We start from the raw sequence: 22,414 nt of genomic DNA, 5'->3' as shown, positions 1-22,414 counted from the left end.
TAAATTAGATAAAAAAAATTAAAAAAGAAAATGATGAAGCTTCCTTCAAACACAAAAAAAACTTAAATTAAATTAGATAGCCATGATTTGTCAAGTTCCGAAACTCCAAACAAAAATGAAAAAAAAAGCTTAACCAATCTTTATGATAGGTTGAATTCCGAAACTTCAAACATAACTCAGCTGCATTCAAGAAAAAATTAAATATTAAATTCGCTCTTTAAACTTTTCTTCTCCTCCTTTTCTTCATTCTTTTCTTCCTAAAACTTTAATATACTAAATTGACAATAATTTATTGTGGATAATGTTTTAATTCTCATTGTTAACCAGAATCTTAAAATGTGAATGGATGAAAAATACGAAGACTACTTCAGAAAACGCAAAGTAATCAGCAACCTGTTTGACTAATGCAAATGCTTTTCATGGAATTGGTATACACACAACCAATTATTTATTGTTTCTTCTGTAGTTTAGAGTTATAATTAAAGAAGAATCCAAATAGCAATTTTAGGATTAAACAGTGAACTTATACTAGCTCAATAACTAAAAAGATATTACTTCAGATTCCAGAGTCAATCATAACATATAGTGCAATTAATCTAAAAGATTAATCTATATAGTAGATATACAGCTCAAAAAATTGTATTCATGGCAACAAATTTGATCCATAAAAAAATCAACAAAATGAAACTCACGGTTTGAACATGCAAACATCGAAACAAGCCCAGATAACAAAAAAAAAATGAAATTCATTATTTGAACAGAGGGTGAACACCTAACCTAATGTTAGGGTGTGTGGACGTCAGAGACGGTGATGGAGAACGAGGCTACGCTGGTGAATCGGAGGCGGCGAACACAGGGGTCACGGAGGCTCAGGACGTGAGACACGGCGGCGACATTGTGGTTGGAGGCGGAAACAGGGGGCGCTATAATCGGGGTCACGGAGGCTAACGATGGCATAGACAGTGATGGAGATGGAGATAGATGAAGGCGTGAGAGATAGAAGGGATCTGGCGGTGTCGGTGAGCGATGGTGAATGGCGGCGGTGAACGACGATGGTGGGAGAGGTTCAGATTTGAAGGGTTGCGTGTTCAGGAGTCTGACTTAGAACAAAAAATAATAACTAGTGTTTTGGGAAGAGAATGCTGATGGTAAGAAAAAAGGTTTTTCATTTTAATTTTGTATTAATTTTAATAAACAAAAATACTCAACCATAGTTAATCATATATGATTAAAGTATATACATATTCGTATTTGTATATAAATAATATTTAATATACTTTTAAAATATATTAAATTTTAAGTTTTTAAAATTATTTAATTATTATTTGACTGGGATTAATGATGCCATATGTCTATATTGTATTGGTCCACATATATAAGGTGAGTTTTATCACAAATGTTGGGTATGTGAGCAATCACCTAACATTTACGTCAATAGTCATGCATGATTATTAATAAAACTCACTAAAACGTGAAGGAGTATAAAGTTAAAACAAAATTAACAAGATTTTCCTATGTTTACTGGGTTGCGGTTCCAGGCGGGCCAGTCGGGTGCCGGTTGTTGAGACCTTGGTTCTTAGAAGGATGGTTTGCATGGTCAAAGATTGCTTAATGTTACGGATGCTCTTGTTTAACTTGGCACCCATATAAATGTGACTTTCGCACCAAAGTCCTTTTCCTTTTGCACTCAACCGAGTTGGATGCGACGTATGGAATGACATACCAATCTGCAGTTTGTAAGATTCATTGTGAAAAGGGAAAAAATAAAAGACCATTTTGGACACGGGCCAATGTGGTGCCATACATGCATGTAAGGGATTAATCATACAAGTATATAATTTGCCATTTAGAGAAAATAGTTAGGGTAATATTGTGCAAGTTTGTAAGCAGTGTAAAGTAAAGTAAGCACCGCGAGGACATTGCTAGAAGAAAACCTCGAATGTCCTTGGTCTCTCAGCCAGATGCAATATGGCGTAATGTCAAAGACTCCTTGAACACACATGTGATGTTCAAACTATCCACCTGTGCCTTGTCGCCGTCACTCATCTTTCGGTGACTAGGAAGGAGATGTGTAAACGTCGCTGAGGCAAGATCATGGTTGTGTTCATCGACGATAGTTCTTACCCTCCATACGCTATGCTGCACAACGAAGTAAATCTTCAACTTTGCCTTACAATCCATTCAACTCTCCAGCCTCTCCTCCCTTACGCGCTCATGACAGTCATAGTGCTTAGGATGTCTTGTTCCTTATCAATGGCAGAAAAAGTCTCTCCTTATCAAAACTCCATTAACACGAGCTACATCTCCCTTCCGAACTCCAAAACCCCTGAATCTGGCGAACTCCTTGTAGGCAGCATAAGCATCCTCCTCCGTAGCAAACTCTCTACCCAAGAAGTCATCTGCAGCAAGTTGCCCTCTCGAACCACCATCTCCTGGGTCATTTGCGCCGCTCAACCCCTTACCATCAACAGCATCCCCTACACCTTTTTTCCCACCGTCAGAATCCCCCTGGACTCAAAGCCCTCTTCATCGTCATATTCATCGTCACTCGCACAATAATGTCCACAACAATCATTAGAACTACTCCCATCTGAGTCTTCATCCACAATGTTGAACATACGCTTGAAACCCATCAGATTAAACCATGCAACTTTCTAGCCTGATTACATAAAAACCACAAAAAATGCAACATATAATCGGTATAACTATATAGTCAAAACATCAACCACATATCTCCCAGGTAAGGGTATATTCTACACCACAAATAAGACATAACCACTACCTTAAAACTCTGTTACCTTAGAATTCATCAACTTTTGAAAATCACAAACAGCAAAACCATTATAATTAAGTAACACATTATATCTTTGGGCAGTAACATATAAGTGCCTAGTTAAAAACTATGTATTCATTAACCAAACTACCTCCCTGGTGGTACCCATTTCATTGGAGTTCTTCTTTTTTGTTTGGATCTTCCTTGTTTTTTTATGTCTTTTCTTATTATCTATCAAACAAAAAATGATCACTCATGCTAGGAATTCATCCCCTAAGAACAGTTCTAGGGGCAAAGCTTAGTTGAGATAATGGGGGGCCAACTTTTTATAAAAAAAAAAACTAGTAGTACCTCTTCAAAAATTAAAAAATAATTCAGTTGACTCAAATATTTTACTATGGCTTAAAACACCCAAGTTCATGCCTTTGTTTGGCTTTCACAACACATCAAAATTAAAACATAAAATCAAATCAAATAAAAAAGTTATCTAACAAAAAAGACAAGAATAAAAAAAGATGATCTAACAATCAAATTTAATCAAAAAAGTTATCTAATAAAAAAAGATCATCTAATAAATATAAAAATTATTTATTTATTTATTCATTTATTTAATATTAGGTATTTTATATTTATTTAATTCGGTATTTTTTATTTATTTAATTTAATGTTATTTTATATTTTACTATTTATTTAATTTAATTTTTTATATGATAAAAATATTAGAATATTCAATAAGTATTGATATTATTATATTTGTATAAATCGATAAAAAAATTCAATAAATATTATAAATTACTAAAAAGTTTAGTTCTGATTCAATTATTGAAGATTTCACTTCACTAATGACTCGAAGAGTACCATTATAAACTATTTTATATTTTTTATCTATAGAATTATTTATTTATTATCTTATTAGTAACAAACTTAAAGAATAATTATATTTATAAATTTTGTTTTAATATAAATATTATTATTTAATTTTTATGTTAAATTTTTGGCATGTTAAATTTTTGGCCCCCCAAAATTTTGTTTCAAGCTCCACTACAAAATCCATCAACTTTTTTTTATCAATGAAACATATGTCAAACTGAAAAATACAAAAGGCCATCTCAAATTGTATTAACAAAAATTAGACTTCAGAATTTTATCTCCAGGCCTCTAGAAAATTTGTTGAGTTGATATTCACAAGAAACGCTATGAGATAGGGCTATGTGAAATATCAATTCCCATTGATCATCAAATTTAGAGTTATCCTCATTAAAGTTTACTTGAAGGCTACTTGTTACAATCCAATAATCACTACAAAAAAACTGGTTAAAATGGAGATTCTTTTTGGTATTTACGGCGGTTTGAACCGTCATTATTATCAGAAATAGTGGTTTTAGAAAACGACGTAATTTTGGGCGCCATTCTGGTTATTATGACAGTTTTTAAATAGGTTAAAACGGCGGTTCAAACTGTCATTATTTCCAAATAAAACGGCATTTTTTGGTTGGTTAAAACGGCGGTTTAAATAGCCATTATTTTCAAGGTTAAAATGGTAGTTTTGGTTGGTTAAAATGACGGTTCAAACCGCCGTTATTTCCAGAATAAAAATGACATTTTTGGTTGGTTAAAATGACGTTTACGAACCGCCATTTTTACCCTGACAAAGCAACATTTTGGTTGGTTAAAACGGCATTTTTAGTTGGTTAAAACAGCATTTAAAACCGCCATTTTTACCGAGTTAAAATGACATTTCATGTTGTTTAAAATGACAGTTACAAACCATCCTTTTTACCGGATAAGAGTCACATTTTTTATCATTTAGAAAGACAAATTTTAACCTTCTTTTTTATTGAATTAAACAAATAATTTTTTCATTAAACTTTTTCAATAACAAAAAATTAATACTCATAAACAAAATGTTATATAACTCATAAGAAATGTATTAAACATAATATATTATTTTTTAGTATTAAAAATAAAAAATAATAACCTCTATACAAATAAAGTATCTAACATAATATAATTTTTTAATTATAAATATTTTAACATGTAACTCTTAATACATAAAATCTCCATCATAATTTTTGGTGCATTTTGTCGTGATAATCTCTGTCTTCACTCCAATCCTTTTTTTGTCTTAATTATTTGCTTCTAGAGTACTTATTTTCACGCCCAATTTTTGCCTGAAAGAAAATCATGTTCATTTTAATTAATTTTCATTTCACAGCTTGGTTTCTTATTATTATTATTACTTTCTATAATAATGCCTAGTTAATTATTACCAGCTATCTAGGAGATTCTGGAATGAAACACAAACTAATCAACAAGCAAATGCAAAGTGCTAACCCTTTAAAATTTCCAAGCAAAGCCAATAGAATTAGACCATTTTTTTTTCACAATTAAAGCAAGATTTGTATATATAAATTAAATGATGTTGTTACTTAATTACCTGCTAGTGCTAGTTATAATATATATGCAATTATAGAGAGAATATTAAAAGTAAAAGGGACATTGGACAGAGGAGTTATAGAGCTACACGATATATATGTAAAGTTACAACAACTCTAGCAGCAAAATATAAAAATAAATGACAAATATTTCAAACAATGGGTACGAACAAAATTTCCAAACCTGTATATTCAAATAATGCCAGACTAGATCAGACTCTGGTTCACTAAAAGTAGTCAGTCCAGTAGTTATGACCTGATGAACATGAGAATTGAAAACTGGTAATGATTTATGATAATTGTATCTCTTTTTTGATATTTACATGAATAATTAGTATCTAACTTGAATAGCTCCAAGTCCTGTTACAAAATAATACTTTAATAAAGTTATCAATATAATGAAGGAAACAGGTCTACAGTTATTCTTTTTGGCTTATTTTTTTTTTGCAGATCTTAACCAGAATTCGACCAAGGGAACTCTTCCGACCAGTTGGAAGCAGTTTCATTCCCTGTCAATTAGAAGAGACAAATTCCATGCTAAGATCAACAAAGTATTAATTAGAGGAAACTGGATTTTAGTTTCAACATCTAGCAACCACGTTATACACTCTAAATTAGATATATCAGCTTTTATAATCTATGCTCTAGCATTATATTCAACAAAAATTCATCCCAAATTACTCAGACTGATTTAAACTATAAAATAAATTACAGCCCAATGAATTATGGGATGCAATTTCATATAAAGTATAGAGCCCTTACTATTATCCCTGTAATAATATCATAATCCAAGAAATTGCAAAATCATATCAAATAACCGGCAAAGTGTAGTTCTCCAACCTTTCCCTTATTCCCAGCATGGCACTTCCAATTAGCAAAGTTGATTTCTTAATATTCATGTGTCTTATAGGATTAGGGTCAGCTCAATTGTCATCTAATTTTTATGCCACAAAATGTCCAAATACACTTTCAACAATTAAGTCAGCAGTGAACTCTGCTGTGAGCAAAGAAGCTCGCATGGGAGCTTCCCTTCTTCGCCTTCATTTCCATGATTGCTTTGTAAAAGCAAGTCTACTTTCACCTTCTATTAGTTCTAATTTTTTTTAAATGTTACTTTGTGATTCATTCCATACAATCATATATCATCATGTGGACGTAAATTCAATTAAATGGGATCCACATTATATAAAGACAATAAAAAATTATTTTAAATTAAAAAATAAATAAATGCATAAAATTATAAATATTAAATTAAATAAGTTAACCTTAATTATTGTTTCTAATAAATACGAATCTAATAATAAGTTAGACTAATGCTAAAATTTAGATCCTTATTCCATTTATCAATTAGAAAATAATTTTACAATACTGTTAGCAATTATGATTTTGTTTGTTATAATTTCAGGGATGTGATGCATCAGTACTATTAGATGATACATCAAATTTTATAGGAGAAAAGACAGCAGGTCCTAATGCAAATTCTATAAGAGGTTTTGAAGTCATTGATACGATAAAGTCCCAAGTAAAGAGTTTGTGCCCTGGTGTTGTTTCTTGTACTAATATTCTTGCTGTTGCTGCTAGAGATTCTTTCGTTGTTGTGAGTATATATAACATATATAAGTAGATTTAATAATTTGATTTAAAGATGTAATAAAATGTTATATATAACATATATTTTTCTTAAATGTTAGAGGAGCCATCTGGAGAAAATAATAACTAATTCTTTTTTATCATCAAATTTACAGGCCTCTTCTCCAACCTTTCCCTTTGCAGCAGATTGCATAACTGCCTCTATCATCTTATGTGAACTTCTACCAATGGCTTCTACCAATGCCTCAACAAAATCCACCCATTCTTAAATCTGTGACAGAATCCTGCATTCTAGAATTAGAAATAAGAAGATAAAGCAAAACAACGAGAACTTTTTGGCATAGAAAATTTACTTATATTTATATAATTTCAGTACTAGCTATTACTGCATGAATTAAATAATTTGGTTAAGTATATATGCATGAATATGATCAAGTAGTCTAAGTTGTTGTACATATATATATACATACATGGCTAGTCTGATTTTATTTATCTTAACATTATATATCTAAAAGGACAAAAATTAACATGATTCACCAAGTAGAAATGAATGAAACATCACCTTAAAAAGAATAAGAAACTCTTGAAGCAAACTCTTGAGCAGCCCTCATGGAATTAACATAGTAAATCTATAAATTTTAGTGTTAAACTTTGGACTATTTGATGCTACGGTAATCATAGAACAAACAATAAGAAATCCTACCTGCTTGTTGAGTGGAGTATGATAAGTACGGAATGATGATGTCGGGATAATGCCATTATCATAGCCTGAAAACGCAACCCAGATAGTTTATACCAAAGTCAGATAGTACTCACACAGAAACTTAAACTAGTTGGGCTTCCAGGTTAACCCAACCCATCGCTAGATTGAATTAAACAAGAAAAAAAAGGACTTGAAAGAATGAATTTGACGCAAACCTTTCAGATCCACTGCACAATTCAAATATTCTTTAATTAAGGCCTCAGAACAAAATAAGAAAACAAGTTACATTGCGTGTTTAATTCTATGTTGAAACTTGAATTTAGATTACTTGTTTATTATTGACAAACTCATTTTTAAAATAAACACACATAAATTACTTCATATATCAAAATACTATAACTCCTAACGAAAATATATTTTTCTTTTAACATTCTTTTTCCAGAGACCAAGCCAAGAGGATGGATGCCAAACTTATGTTTAACTGCTCTAAAATCCAAATTAGTACTGATAAATATGCAAAATTAAATAAGAAAAAATCATAATTAACTGGTAAACTATCCTGGCTATATGGATTGAACTCGGTCAATAATACACACGTTTGAGGAGACTTTTTTTATCTCTGCTGCTAAGCATAAGATGATAAGAAAATCAGTGGTAAAAATTCAAGATCACTTCCCTCTGTAATTCTACTCCACTCAGGTTAAGCATCAGAATGAATCTTCTCGTACAAGCGAGGAATGAGCGATAATTTCGACATCTGTGGCTCTGTTTCGAGCACAGCAATTACATCCTTGGCAGAGATGCTTCGAGCAATCTTAGTTTGAGTCACAAGGGAATTATTTCTCCCATGTTTTCTGATAGCCCTTATTTAGAAGAGTCAATAGAGCAAAAACATAATTATTTAAAAAATAATGAAAGACAAACAATCAAACAGCAATAATGTTTGCTACAACAATTTCAACCACAAAATTAATGAACTATCAAACAATATTAGTTATCACATTCCCTGCAAGATAATATAATTCTATTAGAGTTTAATCTAACAACAAAGCCGCATTTTCATCCACAACTTAAGATATAGTTTTATGGATGTCAATTTGGTGAATATTGAATACTATATCTAAAGTTTACATCCATCTTGCAGTTGAATTATATTTGACAGCTGAAATGACAGAAAAAAATGGCTTAAAAGAAAACTCACCTGAAGTAGCAAAATTAGTAGAACCTCTTTTGTCCCTTTCCTGATTATCCTTATTACTTTTTCCAGATGCTAAAGATTTGCGACTTACATCTTTAGCTGGTTGAGAACCAGATGATGTGTCCGTGCCTACACGTTTCTGCTTGGCTTGCTCGGCCATAAGTTGCCCCTTTGAGAGCATGTCGTCTCCCCCAACAGCAGTACTAACAGCAACATTTGCTGCATTTGTCCTCATCTTGTCATCCTCTTCTTTGTTCACCTGTAGCTTACTAAATATTAATGAAAAGAGTTTCCATGTAGATAATGGAAAAATATAAGAATTGGATAAAAAAAACCTTTGATGATTTATTACGACCTTCATCCTTGTCATCCTCTTCCTTGTTCACCATCAGCTCATGCATTACCATCAACCTATATTTAAAAATTGACTGAAATTAAGAAATAAGCACAGGTTTCAAATGCCGATAAGTGCAAAATACTCACGTCATTTGTTTTCGAAGCTTCTCTGCTTCTGACTGTCTTTTCCCCACTCCTATCTTACTTTCCTTTTTATTTTCATGATTTGCGGCTAAACATTTGAGGTGACAACAGTCTGATGTCTTGTCTTCTCAAAATCAACCCACTAGTAGGAAAGTTCTTGAAAGTAAGAAATTTTATTGAGTTATGAGAGAATATTCCTGCAAGCAGGTAGAGAACAACTAACTTGTTTTGACATTCTAATTAGGTTACTTATCAGTCCACGCATTCTTTCCTCCATACACTGAAAACTCAATTTGAATAAGTAAGATTACATGCAAACCTACTGTTATGAAAATTGAAATCTTAGTCGAATCTCACCAATGACAAGCATCTCTCCACATCATTGCTCACAGCCTTTAAGCCATACTTAAACACTGACAGTAATAACACAAAACAACTGTCTATAAGGCCTGGTGTGGCTAGTTTGTATCTAGATAAGCTCAAAAGGAAAAATTAAAATAGATGGAGATAACACATGAAAAGCACACTTACTAATCTCAAACAATTTTTTCTGGTGTGGAATTTTCTGCAAAATCAACTTTCCGCTTCTTCTTGCACAGCTTGGTGGACGAAATTGTGATCACTAATATTGGGTCTTTGGTATGTACACAAAAACTATTGTGGCTCTGGTTGAATTCACAACTCCGTTCAACTAACCAGCAAGTGTACTGGGTCGTCCAAGTAATAAACCTTACGTGAGTAAGGGTCGATCCCACAGAGATTGTTGGTATGAAGCAAGCTATGGTCACCTTGCAAATCTCAGTCAGGCGGATTCAAGGATAATTGGATTATTAGTTTAAATTTGATTAATGGAATAAATAGAAAATAAAAAGGGATAGAATACTTATGCAGATTCATTGGTGGGAATTTCAGATAAGCATATGGAGATACTGTATGGCTCAAGGACGCCTGCTCTCCTACTGCTTCAACTCAATCCTTCTTACTCCTTTCCATGGCAAGCTGTGTATAGGGGTTCACCATCAGCGGTGGCTACTTTCAATCCTCTCAGGAAAATGGTCCTCTGCGGCTGTCACTCGCATGGCTAATCGTCTGGAGGCATCACCCATGGTTGATGGCTACATCCCATCCTCGCAGTGAAAACTACGCTCACGCACTCTGTCACAGCACGGCTAATCACTGGTTGGTTCCTGCGCCTACTGGAATAGAATCCCTTGATTCTTTTGCGTCTGTCACTAACGCCCAGCACTTGCAAGTTTGAAGCACGTCACAGTCATTCATTACCGGAATCCTACTCGGAATACCACAGACAAGGTTAGACTTTCTGGATTCCCAGGATCCTACTCGGAATACCACAGACAAGGTGAGACTTTCCGGATCCTCATAAATGCCGCCATCTATCTAGCTTATACCACGAAGATTCTGTTGGGGAATCTAAGAGATACGTATTCAAGCTCTGTTGCATGTAGAACGGAAGTGGTTGTCAATCACGCGCGTTCATCAGTGAGAATGATAATGAGGGTTATTTACTCATCACATTCATCATGTTCTTGGGTGCGAATGAATATTTTGGAATAAGAATAAGAGAGAATTGAATAAAATAAAATAGAATTGCATTAATACTTGAGGTACAGCAGAGCTCCACACCCTTAATCTATGGTGTGCAGAAACTCCACCGTTGAAAATACATAAGTAAAAGGTTCAGTAACAAGCTTCAAATTTTTGAACCAATCACATTAATTGTTAGCTAATTTTCGAAAATATGATACAAAGATAAGAAAAAGATTTTGAAAATATTTTGAAAAAGATTTTTTTAAAATTTTCGAAATTTATAAAGTAAATGAAAAAGATATGATTTTTGAAAAAGATTTTACAAAGATAAGATTTTTAAAATTGAAATTTTGACTTGACTTGTAAGAAACAACTAATTTTAAAAATTTTTGACCAAGTCAACCCAAAATTTCGAAATTTGGAGGGAAATAAGGAAAAGATATTTTTTTGATTTTTGAATTTTTAAGGAAAAACACAAAAATGACCCAAAACATGAAAATTTTGGATCAAGACACAAGATGCATGCAAGAATGCTATGAATGTCAAGATGAACACCAAGAACACTTTGAAGATCATGATGAACATCAAGAACACAATTTTGAAAAATTTTTGATGCAAAGAAAACATGAAAGACACCAAACTTAGAAATCTTTAATGTATGGAAAATATGAATGTAAAAATGCACATGAAAAACAAGAAAAGACACAAAACAAGAAATCATCAAGATCAACAAGAAGACTTGTCAAGAACAACTTGAAGATCATGAAGAACACTATGAATGCATGGGATTTTCGAAAAAATGCAAGAAAAATTTTAAAAGTATGCAATTGACACCAAACTTAAAAATTAACACAAGATTCAAACAAGAAACACAAAATATTTGTGATTTTTTTTTATGATTTTCTAATTTTTTTGTATTTTTATTTTAATTTTTTCGAAAATAAAGTTAAGAAAAACGAAAAATAAAAGAAAAATTTTGAAAAAGATTTTTGAAAAGAAAATTACCTAATCTGAGCAACAAGATGAACCGTCAGTTGTCCATACTCGAACAATCCCCGGCAACGGCGCCAAAAACTTGGTGGACGAAATTGTGATCACTGTTCTTTGATTTGCATTTATTGTAGAATTGTGGAACTTAGGATTTTTGGCACGAGTGGACACAACTCCGTTCAACTAACCAGCAAGTGTACTGGGTCGTCCAAGTAATAAACCTTACGTGAGTAAGGGTCGATCCCACAGAGATTGTTGGTATGAAGCAAGCTATGGTCACTTTGTAAATCTCAGTTAGGCAGATTAAAAAGTTATGGGTTTCGAAAATTAATAATAAAAGGAAATAATAAAAGGGATAGAATACTTATGTAGATTCATTGGTAGGAATTTCAGATAAGCATATAGAGATGCTGTATGGCTCAAGGACGCCTGCTTTCCCACTGCTTCTACTCAATCCTTCTTACTCCTTTCCATGGCAAGCTTTGTATAGGGGTTCACCATCAGCGGTGGCTACTTTCAATCCTCTCGGGAAAATGATCCTATGCGGTTGTCAATCGCACGGCTAATCGTCTGGAGGCATCACCCATGGTTGATGGCTACATCCCATCCTCGCAGTGAAAACTAATGCTCACGCACTCTGTCACAGTACGGCTAATCACTGGTTGGTTCCCGCGCCTACTGGAATAGAATCCCTTGATTCTTTTGCGTCTGTCACTAACGCCCAGCACTTGCAAGTTTGAAGCACGTCACAGTCATTCATTACCGGAATCCTACTCGGAATACCACAGACAAGGTTAGACTTTCCGGATTCCCAGGATCCTACTCGGAATACCACAGACAAGGTGAGACTTTCCGGATCCTCATAAATGCCGCCATCTATCTAGCTTATACCACGAAGATTCTGTTGGGGAATCTAAGAGATACACATTCAAGCTCTGTTGCATGTAGAACGTAAGTGGTTGTCAATCACGAGCGTTCATCAGTGAGAATGATACTGAGGGTTATTTACTCATCTCATTCATCATGTTCTTGGGTACGAATGAATATCTTGGAATAAAAATAAGAGAGATTTGAATAAAAGAAAATAGAACTTCATTAATACTTGAGGTACAGCAGAGCTCCACACCCTTAATCTATGGTGTGCAGAAACTCCACCGTTGAAAATACATAAGTGAAAGAGGTTCAGGCATGGCCGAATGGCCAGCCCTCTCCATGATCAAGTGACCGAATGAATAATTGTTAAAGTGGTCAAAAGATGTCTAATACAATAGATAAATGTCCTATATATACTAGACTAGCTACTAGGGTTTACATGAGTAAGTAATTGATGCATAAATCCACTTCCGGGGCCCACTTGGTGTATGTTTGGGCTGAGCTTGATTAATCCACGAGCTGAGGCTTCTCTTGGAGTTGAACTCCGAGTTATGACGTGTTTTGGGCGTTCAACTCCGGATCATGACGTTTTTCTGGCGTTTAACTCCAGACAGCAGCATGTACTTGGCGTTCAACGCCAAGTTACGTCGTCATTCTTCGAATAAAGTATGGACTATTATATATTGCTGGAAAGCCCTGGATGTCTACTTTCCAATGCCGTTGAGAGCGCGCCAATTGGAGTTCTCTTTCCATTCATGGTCATTCCTTCTATTTTTCATTCACCACCTACATCTATCCACCAAGTTTTTGGCGCCGTTGCCGGGGATAGAGAGAGGGCGAGGTAGGTGGGGATCCTGTGAGGTCCACAGATCCTGAGGTGTCAAGGAATTCCATCCCTGCACCAAATAGGCATGTAAATTGCCTTGGCACACCATTCTGGCATTCAAACGCCCATTGGTGCATGTTCTGGGTGTTCAACGCCCATGTAATGCATGTTTCTAGCGTTGAACGCCAGTTTCATGCTTGTTTCTGGCGTTCAGCGCCAGTTTGTCTTCTCTGTGCATGTTCCTGGCGTTTAACGCCAGGTTGTTGCTTGTTTCTGGCGTTCAGCGCCAGAATGGTGCTCTGTTCTGGCGTTGAACGCCGGCCAGATGCACCTTACTGGCATTGAACGCCAGTCTGCGCTACCTCCAGGGTGAAAAAATTTTTTCTTCTATTTTTGACTCTGTTTTTAATTTTTTTGATTTTTTTCGTGACTCCTCATGATCATGTACCTAATTAAACACAAAAATGACAATGAAACAAAATAAAATAAAATTAGATAATTAAAATTGGGTTGCCTCCCAACAAGCGCTTCTTTAATGTCAATAGCTTGACAGTGGCTCTCATGGAGCCACAAGGTGATCAGGTCAATTTAGTGTGGTCCCAACACCAAACTTAGAGTTTGGATATGGAGTTTGAACACCAAACTTAGAGTTTGGTTGTGGCCTCCCAACACCAAACTTAGAGTTTGACTGTGTGGGCTCTTCTTGACCTTGAACTGAGAGAAGCTCTTCATGCTTACTCTCTTTTGTCACAGAGGGATGGCCATGTGCCTTAAACACAAGGTAGTCCCCATTCAATTGAAGGACTAACTCTCCTCTGTTGACATCTATCACAGCTTCTGCTGTGGCTAGGAAAGGTCTTCCTAGGATGATGCATTCATCATCTTCCTTCCTAGTGTCTAGGATTATGAAATCAGTAGGGATGTAAAGGCCTTCAACCTTTACTAGCACGTCCTCTACTATTCCATAAGCTTGTCTCATGGACTTGTCTGCCAATTGTAATGAGAACAAGGCAGGCTGTACCTCAATGATCCCCAGCTTCTCCATTACAGAGAGTGGCATAAGATTTATTCCTGACCCTAGGTCACATAGAGCTTTTTCAAAGCTCATGGTGCCTATGGTACAAGGTATTAAGAACTTGCCAGGATCTTGTTTTTTTTTTGAGGTAGAATTTTCTGAATCCAAGTATCCAGTTCATTAATGAGCAAGGGAGATTCACTTTCCCAAGTCTCATTACCAAACAACTTGGCATTCAGCTTCATGATAGCTCCTAAATATTGAGCAACTTGCTCTCCAGTTACATCTTCATCCTCTTCAGAGGATGAATAGTCTTCAGGGCTCATGAATGGCAGAAGGAGATTTAAAGGAATCTCTATGGTCTCTAGATGAGCCTCAGATTCATCTGGATCCTTAATAGGAAACTCCTTCTTGCTTGAGGGACGTCCCAGGAGGTCTTCCTCACTAGGATTTTCGTCCTCCTCCTCCCTTGTGCATTCGGCCATATTGACTATGTCAATGGCCTTGCACTCTCCTTTTGGATTTTCTTCTGTATTGCTTGGGAGAATACTGGGAGGAGTTTCAATGATTTTCTTACTCAGCTGGCCCACTTGTGCCTCCAGGTTTCTAATGGAGGATCTTGTTTCATTCATGAAACTGAAAGTGGCCTTTGACAGATCAGAGACTACATTGGCTAAATTAGAAGTGTTTTGTTCAGAATTCTCTGTCTGTTGTTGAGAAGATGATGGATATGGCTTGCTATTGTTCAGCCTATTGCGTCCACCATTGTTAAAACCTTGTTGAGGTTTTTGTTGATCCTTCCATGAGAAATTTGGATGATTTCTCCATGATGAGTTATAGGTGTTTCCATAAGGTTCACCCATGTAATTAACCTCTGCCATGACAGGGTTCTCAGGATCATAAGCTTCTTCAGAAGCTGCCTCTCTAGTACTGTTGGATGCATGTTGCAATCCATTCAGATTTTGAGAGATCATGTTGACTTGTTGAGTCAACACTTTGTTCTGAGCCAATATGGCATTCAGAGTATCAATTTCAAGAACTCCTTTCTTCTGAGGTATCCCATTGTTCACGGAATTCCTCTCAGAGGTGTACATGAACTGGTTATTTGCAACCATGTCAATGAGCTCTTGAGCCTCTTCAGGTGTTTTCTTCAGGTGAATAGATCCACCTGCAGAATGGTCCAATGACATTTTCGAAAATTCAGAGAGACCATAATAGAATATATCTAATATGGTCCATTCTGAAAATATGTCAGATGGACATCTTTTGGTCAGCTGCTTGTATCTTTCCCAAGCTTCATAGAGGGATTCACCATCTTTTTGTTTGAAGGTTTGAACATCCACTCTCAGCTTGCTCAATTTTTGAGGAGGAAAGAATTTATCTAAAAAGGCAGTGACCAGCTTATCCCATGAGTCCAGGCTATCCTTGGGTTGTGAATCCAACCATATTCTAGCTCTGTCTCTTACAGCAAAAGGGAAAAGCATGAGTCTGTAGACTTCAGGATCTACTCCATTCGTCTTTACAGTCTCACAGATCTGCAAGAACTCAGTTAAAAACTGATAAGGATCTTCAGATGGAAGTCCATAAAACTTGCTGTTTTGTTGCATTAAAGCAACTAGTTGAGGTTTCAGCTCAAAGTTATTGGCTCCAATGGCAGGAATGGAGATGCTTCTTCCATCAAACTTGGACGTTGGCTTAGTGAAGTCACCAAGCATTCTCCTTGCATTATTATTATTATTTTCGGCTGCCATTTCCTTCTCTTGTTCGAAAATTTCCAAAAGGTTGCTTCTGGATTATTGTAATTTAACTTCTCTTAATTTTCTCTTCAGAGTCCTTTCAGGTTCTGGATCAATTTCAACAAGAGTGCCTTTATCCCTGTTCCTGCTCATATGAAAGAGGAGAAACAAGAACAGAAAGAGGAATCCTCTATGTCACAGTATAGAGATTCCTTTATGTTAGTAGAGAAAGAAAGGAGTAGAGGAATGAAGAGGGTTCGGATTTTTGGATGAGGAGAGGTGAAGAGAAGTGTTAGTAATTAAATAATTAAATAGAAGAAGAGAAGAGGAGGGAGAATTCGAAAATAATTTTGAAAAAGAGTTAGTGATTTTCGAAAATTAGAGATAAATGTAATTGAAATTAAAATTTGAAACAATTAGTTAATTAAAAAGAATTTTTGTAAAAGAGAGAGATATTTTCGAAAATAAGAGAGAGAGTAGTTAGGTGGTTTTGAAAAAGATAAGAAACAAACAAAAAGTTAGTTAGTTGATTGAAAAAGATTTGAAATCAAAATTGAAAAGATAAGAAGGTAAGAGGTTTAGATAAGATATTTTGAAATCAAATTTTGAAAAAGATAAAGTTTTTTTTTGAAAAAGATAAGATAAAAAGATAAAAAGATTTTTAAGAAAAAAGATATTTTGAAAAAGATTTAATTTTTAAAATTACTTAGCTAACAAGAAACTACAAGATAAGATTCTAGAACTTAAAGATTGGACCTTTCTTAACAAGAAAGTAACAAACTTCAAATTTTTGAACCAATCACATTAATTGTTAGCTAATTTTCGAAAATTTGATATAAAGATAAGAAAAAGATTTTGAAAATATTTTGAAAAAGATTTTTAAAATTTTCGAAATTTATAAAGAAAATGAAAAAGATATGATTTTTGAAAAAGATTTTACAAAGATAAGATTTTTAAAATTGAAATTTTGACTTGACTTGTAAGAAACAACTAATTTTAAAAAATTTTTGACTAAGTCAACCCAAAATTTCGAAATTTGGAGGGAAATAAGGAAAAGATATTTTTTTGATTTTTGAATTTTTAATTATGAGAGAGAAAAACAACAAAGATACTCAATGCATGAAATTTTTAGATCAAAACCATGAATGCATGCAAGAATGCTATGAATGTCAAGATGAACACCAAGAACACTTTGAAGATCATGATGAACATCAAGAACATAATTTTGAAAAATTTTTGATGCAAAGAAAACTGCAAGACACCAAACTTAGAAATCTTTAATGTATGGACTCTAACAAACGAAAAATGCATATGAAAAACAACAAACAACACAAAACAAGAAATCATCAAGATCAAACAAGAAGACTTGTCAAGAACAACTTGAAGATCATGAAGAACACTATGAATGCATGGAATTTTCGAAAAATGCAAGAAAAGATTTTTAAAGCATGCAATTGACACCAAACTTAAAAATTGACTCAAGACTCAAACAAGAAACACAAAATATTTTTGATTTTTATGATTTTCTAATTTTTTTGTATTTTTATTATTTTTTTCGAAAAACATTATTAGAAAAACGAAAAATAAAAAGAAAAATTTTGAAAAAGATTTTTGAAAAGAAAATTACCTAATCTGAGCAACAAGATGAACCGTCAGTTGTCCATACTCGAACAATCCCCGGCAACGGCGCCAAAAACTTGGTGGACGAAATTGTGATCACTAATATTGGGTCTTTGGTATGTACACAAAAACTATTGTGGCTCTGGTTGAATTCACAACTCCGTTCAACTAACCAGCAAGTGTACTGGGTCGTCCAAGTAATAAACCTTACGTGAGTAAGGGTCGATCCCACAGAGATTGTTGGTATGAAGCAAGCTATGGTCACCTTGCAAATCTCAGTCAGGCGGATTCAAGGATAATTGGATTATTAGTTTAAATTTGATTAATGGAATAAATAGAAAATAAAAAGGGATAGAATACTTACGCAGATTCATTGGTGGGAATTTCAGATAAGCATATGGAGATACTGTATGGCTCAAGGACGCCTGCTCTCCTACTGCTTCAACTCAATCCTTCTTACTCCTTTCCATGGCAAGCTGTGTATAGGGGTTCACCATCAGCAGTGGCTACTTTCAATCCTCTCGGGAAAATGGTCCTCTGCGGCTGTCACTCGCATGGCTAATCGTCTGGAGGCATCACCCATGGTTGATGGCTACATCCCATCCTCGCAGTGAAAACTACGCTCACGCACTCTGTCACAGCACGGCTAATCACTGGTTGGTTCCTGCGCCTACTGGAATAGAATCCCTTGATTCTTTTGCGTCTGTCACTAACGCCCAGCACTTGCAAGTTTGAAGCACGTCACAGTCATTCATTACCGGAATCCTACTCGGAATACCACAGACAAGGTTAGACTTTCCGGATTCCCAGGATCCTACTCGGAATACCACAGACAAGGTGAGACTTTCCGGATCCTCATAAATGCCGCCATCTATCTAGCTTATACCACGAAGATTCTGTTGGGGAATCTAAGAGATACGTATTCAAGCTCTGTTGCATGTAGAACGGAAGTGGTTGTCAATCACGCGCGTTCATCAGTGAGAATGATAATGAGGGTTATTTACTCATCACATTCATCATGTTCTTGGGTGCGAATGAATATCTTGGAATAAGAATAAGAGAGAATTGAATAAAAGAAAATAGAATTGCATTAATACTTGAGGTACAGCAGAGCTCCACACCCTTAATCTATGGTGTGCAGAAACTCCACCGTTGAAAATACATAAGTAAAAGGTTCAGGCATGGCCGAATGGCCAGCCCCCATGTGGTCACAAGACCGAATGATCAAAGACTTAAAGTGGTCAAAAGATGTCTAATACATTAGTTAAATGTTCTATTTATAATAAACTAGCTCCTAGGGTTTACATGAGTAAGTAATTGATGCATAAATCCACTTCCGGGGCCCACTTGGTGTATGTTTGGGCTGAGCTTGATCAATCCACGAGCTGAGGCTTCTCTTGGAGTTGAACTCCGAGTTATGACGTGTTTTGGGCGTTCAACTCCGGATCATGACGTTTTTCTGGCGTTTAACTCCAGACAGCAGCATGTACTTGGCGTTCAACGCCAAGTTACGTCGTCAATTTCTGAATAAAGTATGGACTATTATATATTGCTGGAAAGCTCTGGATGTCTACTTTCCAACGCCGTTGAGAGCGCGCCAATTGGAGTTCTGTAGCTCCAGAAAATCCATTTCGAGTGCAGGGAGGTCAGATTCCAACAGCATCAGCAGTCCTTTTGTCAGCCTTTTTCAGAGTTTTGCTCAAATCCCTCAATTTCAGTCAGAATTTACCTGAAATCACAGAAAAACACACAAACTCATAGTAAAGTCCAGAAATGTGAATTTAACATAAAAACTAATGAAAACATCCCTAAAAGTAGCTTGAACTTACTAAAAACTACCTAAAAACAATGCCAAAAAGCGTATAAATTTTCCGCTCATCACAGCTCTTCGAGTTGCTTCTGAAACCAGACTATTCCTCCTTGGGACTTGAAAATAACTGCTCTTAATTCATTGAAGCAATTCATCAAACATGTGCTATGCAAATCAGTAAAGCAACAACTGAGAGCATATCTACAAATCAAAATCGCAAAGCGAATGCAAATTTGTATACATGCATGTAAAAAAAAATCGAAGGAATTTCATGAAGACCTTACCCCCAATTTCTGCTAACAAAGAGAAAATCAAAACATAGCATTGAAGAAATAGAAGTAGTAAAAATTAGCAAATACAAAATATGAGTAATTAAAAGAGGAGAATGTGGATTTGTATATGAACCTAGTTCAGTGAAGATGGAGAAGGAGAAGCTTCACAGAGCGCAACACAGTGGAGCAGGAAACTTTGATGGAGGAGATCGCAGCTGGAAGAAAAGCGTTGATGGAGGAGATTGCCACCAGAAGAGAGCGTCGTGGAGCTAAAATTGTACAATTTCAGGTAATTTCTGGCTGAAATTGAGGAGTTGGAGCAAAAGGCTAATTCAGAGACAGAGAAAGCGCAGATGCTGTCTGGATCTGACTTGCTTGCACTTGGAAGAGCTTTTCTAGAGCTACAAAAGTCCAAATAGAGCGCTCTCAACGGCTATAGAAAGCTGATTTCCAGAGCATTCCAGCAATGTTTAATAGTCTATACTTTGCTTCAGATTAAAAGGCCCAAAATTGGAGTCCAACGCCAGCTTCCTGCCCCCTTCCTGGCATCCAGCGCCCAAAAGCAGAGACCAGCGTCTAAACGCCCAGAGAGGACCCCCTAGCCATCGTTTCACACCCTAGGAGCCTCATAGCACGTGGATCTCATCAAAGCTTAGCCCAAACACTCATAAAGTGGCCCCTTAAGTGAATTTTAGCACTAAATAGACTGTTTTACCCTGTACTAGTCATCTGTTTAGTATTTAAAGTGTATTTTACATAATCATTCGAACAACATACACTAGACAGCCCTATTTTCGTTTTACATTGTATTTTACTTTTAGTATGAGTTTCTAAACCTCCTAGGTTGAGGGGAGGAGCCCTACTGAGTCCTATGAATTAATAAAAGTACTACTGCTTCTCTTCGATCTGTGTCTGGTTAATTCTAAGATGTATATCTATTCTTCATCAATATGAATGCGTTGAACTGGCATAAGATTATCACATTCTACATGGGTTTAGAGTGCGTCTTTCATCGGACAATGATGAACCACCAGCTTGAATATACGTCTCTCAGACGGCTAATCCACAACTTCGTTGCGGACTTCTCGAGACATTAGTTCAGCCTATTTACGGGGAGATTTGGGTCTCTGTGGTAGAGGCTAGAACCTAAGGCACAACATCCTCCGATTCGGAAGATTCGACCTTGTTTGTGGCGTTTTGAGTAGGATCATCAAGGAGAATGAACTGCAGGAGCTTCACCCTCAAGCAGAATGGATCCGCACTAAACCTGGGGTTCAGATCTGGAGGAGTATTGGTAGCTGCTCAAACCAGTGTCAATCACATACAACCTACCATTGAAGAAATCACTCACAAGCAAAGGAAACAGTACTACCAGATTTAATTTAGAAAGGCTAAGCAACTCCAATACTCAATTATAACCATTTTACTGATTTCACTGACAAAATATCCTATACCCTTTTTAATTTATTCCTTTTAATACAAATTTGACAACTCTTCCAACAACCCTCTGATCTGCCTGACTAAGACCTGCAAGATAGCCATAGCTTGCTTCAAGCCAACAATCTTCGTGGGATCGACCCTGACTCGCTCAGGTATTACTTGGACTACCTAGTACACTTGTTGGTACAGCAATACGAAAGTGTGGAGATTCGTGCTACCACTCTAGTTGGATAGGCTTGTCGTGCGCATCCCTTCTCCACTGTGCTCCTTCCACACAAATTTCTGAAAAGACTTGGTCCAGCCTTTGATCAAAATTGACTTTTCTAGTGTAAGGGTGTGGGTCTCCATGCATTATTGGTAGTTGGAGCGCCAACCTTACACTTTTCGGGTTAAAGTCCAAGAGACGCCCTCGGACCATAGTGTGCCAATTTTTAGGGTGTGGGTTCACACTGGTGTCATAATTTTTGGTGACCCACGTATTGGTATAGAACTCTTATACCATTAAGATTCCAAGTTCCGGGATAGGGTTTGTCAAAACTTCCCAACCTCTTCTCCGAATTTCTTATTGGATCTCCAGGTACTCATTCTTTTTTAGCCTAAAGGGGACTTCAAGAATCACGCTCTTCTTTGCCACAACTTCATAGAAGTAGTCTTGATGAGCCTTAGTAAGGAATCTCTCCTTTTCCCAAGGTTAGGAGGCGGAGGCTATGGCTTTTCCTTTCCTCTTTCTAGACGATTCTCCGACTTTGGGTGCCATAAGTGTGAATGGAAAGCAAAAAGCAAAGCTTTTCCAACACCAAACTTAAAAGCTTTGCCTGTCATCGAGAAAATATGAACAAAAGAAAAGAATATAGTAGAAGAAAAAGAGAAATATTGGAGATAGAGGGATAGAGGAATTCGGTCAAGTGGGAGGGGGTATATGGTGTATGAGGGTTGCGTATGTGTGGGTATGAAGGGGTGATGGAGGGGTATTTATAGGGGGTTTGTGTTAGGGTTCGGTTATGGGGTGGGGTAAATGGGAGGAAAATATTTTGAATTTGAAGTGGGTGGGGTTAGTGGGAATGGTTGGATGGTAGTTGTTCATACCCTGACCGAGCTCCTCCAA

At 35.9% G+C, this 22,414-nt stretch overlaps 1 pseudogene; it reads right to left on the bottom strand.

The window, feature by feature from the left end:
• Positions 1–8,201: 8,201 nt before the first annotated feature.
• The window catches only part of LOC130962823 (transcription initiation factor TFIID subunit 4b-like), a 68,857-nt pseudogene continuing 54,644 nt past the window's right edge, over positions 8,202–22,414 (bottom strand).

Source organism: Arachis stenosperma, chromosome 2 (genome assembly GCF_014773155.1).
Source record: "Arachis stenosperma cultivar V10309 chromosome 2, arast.V10309.gnm1.PFL2, whole genome shotgun sequence".
NCBI classification, from domain to species: Eukaryota; Viridiplantae; Streptophyta; class Magnoliopsida; order Fabales; family Fabaceae; genus Arachis; species Arachis stenosperma.
Note: the sequence above shows the minus strand (reverse complement) of the source record. Positions and strands in the feature narration are given on the sequence as shown.